Raw genomic sequence first — 7,684 nt, forward strand, 5'->3', positions numbered from 1 at the left:
ATGCCCTGCCATGGATGGCAAGAAGGATTTTTTGCCAGCTCTGTCCCACACACGGTTTTAGAACACTTTTTATGCATTCTGATGATATCCCTGTTTTTACTGATGGCTCCAAATCCGACTCAGGCGTTGGATTTAATGTGGTTTTCCCCTCTTTTTATCGGTCTGGCAGCCTTCCTTCAGTGGCGTCCGTTTTTACTGCGGAGCTGTCTGCCATATTCCTAGCTTTACAAATAATTTTTACTCTACCGGTTTCGTCTTTTACAATTTTTAGTGACTGTCGCAGTGCTCTTACTTCTCTCTCTTGCACTATATCCTTTAACCCTTTGGTTTTATCAGCTCTGGAGTGGCTATACCTTCTTACACAACGAGGATATCGTGTTGGGTTCTGTTGGGTCCCTGGTCATGTAGGTGTTTCAGGGAATGAACACGCAGATCGCCTCGCTAAAGAGGCAGCAAGTCGCGCTTCATCTCCTGCCCCTGTTCCATTTCGAGATGTATTTTACACTATTCGTGTGGCGGTTGCTGCAATTTGGCAGAGGAGATGGTTAACGGGGGTCGCAACATCGAAAATGGGAGAGATCACTACTTCCACTATCTCTCCGTGGACATACTCCCATGTCCGGGACCGTTGTGCACAGACTTTATTGGGGCGAGTGCGCATAGGTCACACGTACCTTACACAAAGGTACCTGGGCCCGTACTTATAAACACTAAGATGACGTCCTAACGGTAAGAACTCGTCCTAAATCACAAAAATGGCGGAATTCGAGTCTTAAATCCTTAAGACGGCATCCTAAGCCCTAAAGATGCGTCTTACTGCTAAAACACCTCCAGAGGTGTTTTAGCAGTAAGACGCGCTCCTAAGATTTCATCCTAAAAGTAAACATGGCCGCCCGAGAGGGACCGCACCGCCACCACCTGCGACAGAGACGGTCGTTTCGTGAGAGGAAGGACGTCCTGAATGACCGTGAGCTGGTGAAGAGGTATTGGCAGGATCCTGCTGGTATCATTTTCGTGACAAATTTGGTGCGAGAAAGGCTGAAGAGACCAACTGCAAGGAACAAGGCCTCTCTCCCCGAGATGCAAGTTATCTTCACTGCGGTACCTTGCTATAGGAAAGATGCGGCAGTGCAGCACTGATGACTTGGGGCTCTCACAACAGACCATCAGCAGGATCGTCAGTGATACAGTGATACAATGCCATCCTCTCTTAATTCATAAGATTTATAGTCACCCAACTGGAAACTCAGTGGAGGAAGGAGGAGTTTCTGCAGATTGCTGGCTTCCCTGAAGTGATCGGTAGCATTGATGGTACGCACGTAATGATTGTGGCTCCTAGAGAGTATAAGGTAGAGTTTGTCAACAGGAAGAGATACTACAGCATCAACGTGCAGTTTGTGTTTGATGCTTGATACCACATTATTGATGTGGTTGCAAAGTGGCCGGGATCGGTTCACGATGTAAGAATACTTGTTCAAAGTGGACTCTGCACGATATTTGACAACAGCATCGTCCCAGCTGGGTGTCACTTACAGGGAGATAGTGACTATCCCAGCAAGAAGTGGCTACTGACTCCATACCTCAGACCACAGCCTGGAGCACAGTCTTCTTATAACAGGTAAGCTACTGAGTAGTAAACTTTAGATAAAAAGTTATCTAATTAATTATCCCACATCACACAAAACTAATTATTTACCTCCCATAGTTACACTTTTTCATATAAACTAATATAAAGTGCTAAATTAATGAATTAGGTATTTTTGAAATATTATTGCAGTTTCACACAATCTTGACCCTTCCCCAACCTTACTGGATTTCTCCATAAGATGAAGTAACCTAACCTAACATTTTGTAACCTCCTCATTGGGTTGACATCATCCCCCATTAAGGAGTAACTTAACATTTTGAAACTTGACCAGAACAACTGATAAGGTAAAGTAATTTAACATTGTAACCTCCTACCTGGGGAGCTTTGCCCCCTCTGGATCCCCCAAAAAGTATACGTATCATTAATATCTGATAAAGTAAAATGGGGCTAGAAATGATCCATAAAGTAAAATGTAGACCCTGCAGAGGGCTATAATTATGTAAAGTGTGTTGGTTGAATCACCAATACAACAAGTAAATTTCATGAAAATTTCCAAATATTTAAGAGTTTCTTCTTTTTTTATTCTAAGTTTTCATGTGAATATATTAACCTAACGAATGTTATACTAGAGATTTTTTTTTATGTTTCATAATGTTTAAGCTATCATGTCACAAATCATTATCATACAATGAATCTTAACTTAACCTTCCTTATACATGACATAACCTAAATGTTTGCAAAAATTAAATTAATGCATCATACCAATTTCAAGTACTGCATTGTAAGATTGAAATCTATATTAATTTCAGGGCCCACAAGAAAACCCACAGCTTTGTTGAGAGGCATCGGGCAGCTGAAGCGACATTTTCACATGCTACACAGTGAGATCCGAGTTGGTCCTCCATCCAAGGTTTGCCAAATTGTAGAGGTTTGTGCACTGCTGCACAACATCTGCAAAGCAAGAAACATCATTCTTCCTGAGGAAGCAGAACATCTTGTTGCAGCCGAGGATGGAGGCAACGAGGAGCGACTCCTAGCACAGAAAGTTCAAAGTCGCCATGAAGTAATCCTTTACAGGGATGAATTTGTTGTGCTTCACTTCAAGTAAGTAACACAACCCATAATGCTGATTATAGTAGCATTCTTATTATTTTTTTTTCCCTCTGTCACTTTGTTATTTATATTTATATGTCTTGTTTTGTTGTGTGTGCACTGTTATGTTGGTGATTTCATCTTCCTTGCCTCACTCTCTGCCAGTCACTCACTATTGAAAAGATAGAGTTCTTCACAGATACCACAGTATCACTGTTCAGTCTTACAATATTTAAATGGGTTATGATGAATGTGTATCTCAGCAACATCTAAAAAAATAATTAACACACTTTCACAACTAACTTAAATGATTCTTTCTTAATATTTTTTTCACAGATTTTTATGAGTGTGGCATTGACTACATTATCAATTGTACTGTAGTTATATATATATATATATATATATATATATATATATATATATATATATATATATATATATATATATATATATATATATATGATATAACATCAATACAGTATAATAATATAATGTCTTTCTTTTACAGCATTGATGAGTGATGAGACACCAGTGTCATGACTGCTGAGATTGGTGTTATTCTCATGTAAGTAGTTTTTTTTTTTTTTTCTCTCCTTACCTGAAGTAAGTAGATTGTAGGTTGAGCATATAGAAACTGCAGTTAATTTTGTGTTAACACTAATATTTGGTTGAGTGGTTACAAACAAAAACAAATAGTACATTATTTATATCTTTATTACTATTTCTTATTTGTTTGTTTCTGGTACTCTAGTTTTTGTGTGTAGTACATGTACTTAGCCTGTTCTGCTTCTTGCTTCCTTTCCTGAGCCATTATAGATTCTTCAAGGAGTGCAAGCTCAAGCTTCCTTTTCTTCTGCAGGTGGATGATCTCCTCATCCACAAACACCAGTGATGTACCAGGCAAGTCTGGCCCTTTTGGTGCTGGAAGTGGTGTGGCAGGTGCCTCCTCCTCAACACCCACTGCCTCGGTCACCACTTCTCTCTGTTGGGCTGCCTCTGCCACTTCCCCAGCATCATCTGCTGCCTGCACACTGCTGGCATCATTAGTTCTAACTTCAGAAACTAAGCTGATAATGTTTTTGGTTTTATTGCTAAGGACAAAAGTAACAGAAACCAGTAAATCTAGCTAAGGGTACAATGTGTTTGACTTAAATCCTATTCTGTTTGAAGGAAGCCCATGTCTAAGAAACTGTAAATCCCGAAGACTTGTTATCATTAACACATTCACCCACTACAACACCATATTTATAAGAGGGAAGAAGGGATAAGAATTAAGTTAACTTTATTAGTTTTTTTTCTTTTCTTATTACTGTTTTAGCTGTTTGGTTAAAGAATTAAAAAAAAAAAATTCAACACTAAATAACAAATTTACCATTGTGTTTAACTCTTAAGTTGTAAACTAAATGGGAACGAGTATTTTGGATTGCAGACATTTGAGACAACATTATGGCCTAATATTGCTATATCTACAAGTGGCATATCCTTTGTTAAGGAAGGTGCATTCAATGATGCTTGCCTTATTGGTACACCCATGAATAGAGACATTCTTAGGGAGAGAGGAGGGTTGGCAGGAGGTCCACCATCTGGAAAGAATAATATAATCTTATTGCTAATGAATTGCAAATACAAATAAATAATTTATAAAGAACGTGTTTTCACATAACATACGTAACTCAGATGTGTGGTTGGAGTAATATTATTTGTCAGAGGTAGACACTGCATCATATTAGTATGTGCAATAAATGCATCCACTTCACAAAAAAAAAAAAAAAAAAATGCAGGAAATGGCTGGCACTTTAATATATTAATCACTAGTACAAAACTTTCAATGTTGTTGCTTCCAAACTTAAAACAGGAACAGTTTACTGAAATTTATTCCTTAAAGTGGTTAGGTTCCATGATCTAAATCTCAAGTGACCTTAACAGTAGACCTGCTGAAACTTAGTATTTACTCAAATTACTAGTAAGCTTCCTTGCAAAATATAAATAACCATAAATAAATACTTTTCTTTAAGTGAAATTGCCATACCTACTCAATGCTTAAAAGGAATAATAAGATAAATCATATTTTTTGTTAGGATAAAACTTAAATTTCTATCAAGCTCAAAAATATTAAAATCTTGCTGCAACTCACACACAAATATAACAAAAATTAGCTCCCAAATTAATAACTCTTACCTGTGGCAGTGAGAGCTTCTCTCTGCTTGCGGGTGTTCCGTCTTGCCTCAGATTTTATAATATGCCAATGTTTCTGGCACTCCTCAGTGCGGAGAATGTCTGACACCTCAGCACTATTGCTCCTCCAAGCAGCATTTCTGGCTTCCTTAGAGCAGCCAGCTGTGGAGAAGTCGCTCCGGAGTATTTTTGCGAGAATTTTGTATAGGTGGGCCAGATGAAGGCGTCCAGTTCGTCTTCCTGTTCCTCTTCTTGTCTTGAGTCTCTTGAGTAGCCATGGTGTGCAGTCGAAGTTGGCGCCAAATGATTGTTGTTTTGACAAGATGACAACAGTGGTGGTAAATTTATACCTTCAATTATCAAGGTTAAAATGAAGAGGTGATTGTTGAAAACTAACTAAATAAATATGTTTTTTATTTAGAATACAAGTTTTACGTATTTTCACCCGTTTCTTGCGAAATTCCTCAAAAACATTACATAACGTCTGCTCATTTTAGCGGTTAGCGATGTAAGCGCCTAAAGACGGTTACTTAACAAAGCATCCTGTTAGGAAAGATTCTTAGCGCTTAAGTCTCGTAGGTTAAGTACTTTTCCTAACTAAGACGGCATCTTTGTGGAGTTTTATAAGTACGGCCCCTGATGACCAGGGACCCACAACCTTATTGTGATGACTGCTTGGTGCCGCTCACTGTACGGCACCTTCTTGTAGAGTGCCCTAGTTTGATTGAGTTACGACACCGCTACCTCTACCGCTGTCGCGGTAGAGATAGCTATGTCTATTATATCTCAAAGGTCCTTCGACCAGAGTGTCTGGCCCAGGCCCATGACGTTTTTAGGTTTTTGGGAGAAGCAGGGCTTTTCCCAAAGCTTTGAATTTTATTCTTATTTTATTTTGCATTTTGATATTTTATTTCGTTTTATTGTCTTTTTTAGTTTTTAAATATTGTATTACTTTTAACTGTTTTTATATATTTTTTATAACTACTCTGCCATTTTAATTATTCAAGTGGCGCTATATGACCTTAACCGTTGCGGCGCCTTATGTAAAATCCATCCATCCATCCATCCGGGAGGCATGTATGAAATTCCCGCGCCCATTTTTGTAGTAGGCCACAAACCAACGTGGAGGCGGGATCTGGCTGCTTTCAGGAACTGAAATCAGCCAGAGAGTGGAGAAGTTCTGTCTTAAAGCCAGAGCCAGCAAGGGGAAGAGATGCTACATGTTCATAAGGCAGACGGGCTTCGTCACACGATAGAAAAGTCACATAGCAGCGGTTAGATGGAAAATCCTTATCATAAACAAGTCGAATGCGTAGAACCGTGCCATACCCCTTGAGAAGTGAATGCAAGGCGTGATAAGAAAATGATGGGTTAACATTTACCATCACAAGGGAGTCATATGTACCAGAAATACGTCCCTCAGAAGAACTCCCAGAACAGGAGACTGCTGCAGGAGGCTCTTGTGGAGGGGAATCCTCCTTCCCACTCAGACCTGAAGATGACGTCTCGCGGGCCAGGTCAGCCACCTCACGAGAACCTAACAGTTTTTTGTGTTTAACCATATGTATAAAGTTACACAAAAAATTGGCTCCAGGGGCAAGGGAAACCACCTACTGGGACTACAATGGGAGGGAGCGCTGGCTGCCGTGGACGGGGTACCTCGTCCCCATGCGGACCAGTTTGTCCACGACAGAGCTGAGACCCCCCCCTCCCAAAGCATCCCAGCCTTGACACCCAACCATCCAGCACAGGACGGCCCCTATTGGGCGATCCCTCCGGCGGATGGCTCCGCTGGTCCACTGGCAGCCTACGTAGGAACCATTTAGTCTGGCCCCTCACTGGCGACCTTACTTGCATGGGTAGCCCTCTCCCCCTCGAAAGGGCAGAGCAGGGGCCTAAGCACCCTCTAGCCTCGCTCGCCAGGTCACAGGGGCACGCAAGGCTTCCCACTACGACCAGGTGGTTCCCATCGGGGGGGGGGTGTTCCCAGGAATGAACATGCAGATCGCCTCGCTAAAGAGGCAGCAAGTCGCGCTCCCTCTTCCGTTTCGAGATGTATTTCACTGTATTCGTGTGGCGGTTGCAGTAATTTGTCAGAGGAGATGGCTAACGGGGGTCGTAGCCTCGAAAATGGGAGAGATCACTACTTTCTTAATGGACATACACCCATGTCCGGGATCGCCGTTTACAGACTTTATTGGCGCGACTGCGCACAGGTCACACGTTCCTTACACAACGATACCTTTTGACCAGAGATCCTCAGCCTTACTGTGATGACTGTCTGGTGCCACTTATGGTTCGGCACCTGGTTGTCGAGTTCCCTAGTTTAACTGACTTGAGACACCGCTACCTCGAGATAGTGGTGTCTATTATATCTCAAAGAAGCTGGTCTTCTCCCAAAGTTGTGAATTATATTTTATTTTATTATATGTATTTTAATGTTTTATTTAGTTTTATTGTTTTTTATAGTTTTTTAGGTATTGTATTGTATTTAACTGCTTTTAGTTTTTATTAACTATTTAGTTTTTTTCATATTCTTGTAGCGGCGCCAAATGACCACAGATGTTGCGGCGCCTTAAAATCCAATCCAATCCAATCCAATCCCAGGTTGAGAACCTATGCTTCAGAGGATAAATTCAAAAGTTTTTATTAAGCAAGATTAATTAAAGAAAGAGGGAAAAGTTTTAAGAATTAGAATGGTATTCTTTTTTTTAAGAACAGGTTGAATGTTGACAGACTTTCATCAAGAAGGAAAAGTAGAAGTCAGTAGAGTTTGATAAGACAAAGCTCAAGCACGATGCCACGGTTTTTTTAAAACAATAGCAGGGA

At 40.5% G+C, this 7,684-nt stretch overlaps 1 long non-coding RNA gene across 1 annotated transcript; it reads left to right on the forward strand.

Annotated features, from left to right (window-relative positions):
- The first annotated feature begins 973 nt into the window (after positions 1-973).
- On the forward strand, positions 974-3,815 carry LOC123507146. Its single transcript, XR_006675599.1, has 4 exons — positions 974-1,618; positions 2,398-2,692; positions 3,189-3,245; positions 3,540-3,815. It is a non-coding gene; the product is annotated as an uncharacterized LOC123507146 (long non-coding RNA).
- The last annotated feature ends 3,869 nt before the right edge of the window (positions 3,816-7,684 follow it).

This window comes from Portunus trituberculatus, chromosome 2, assembly GCF_017591435.1.
Source record: "Portunus trituberculatus isolate SZX2019 chromosome 2, ASM1759143v1, whole genome shotgun sequence".
In the NCBI taxonomy this organism is placed as follows: Eukaryota; Metazoa; Arthropoda; class Malacostraca; order Decapoda; family Portunidae; genus Portunus; species Portunus trituberculatus.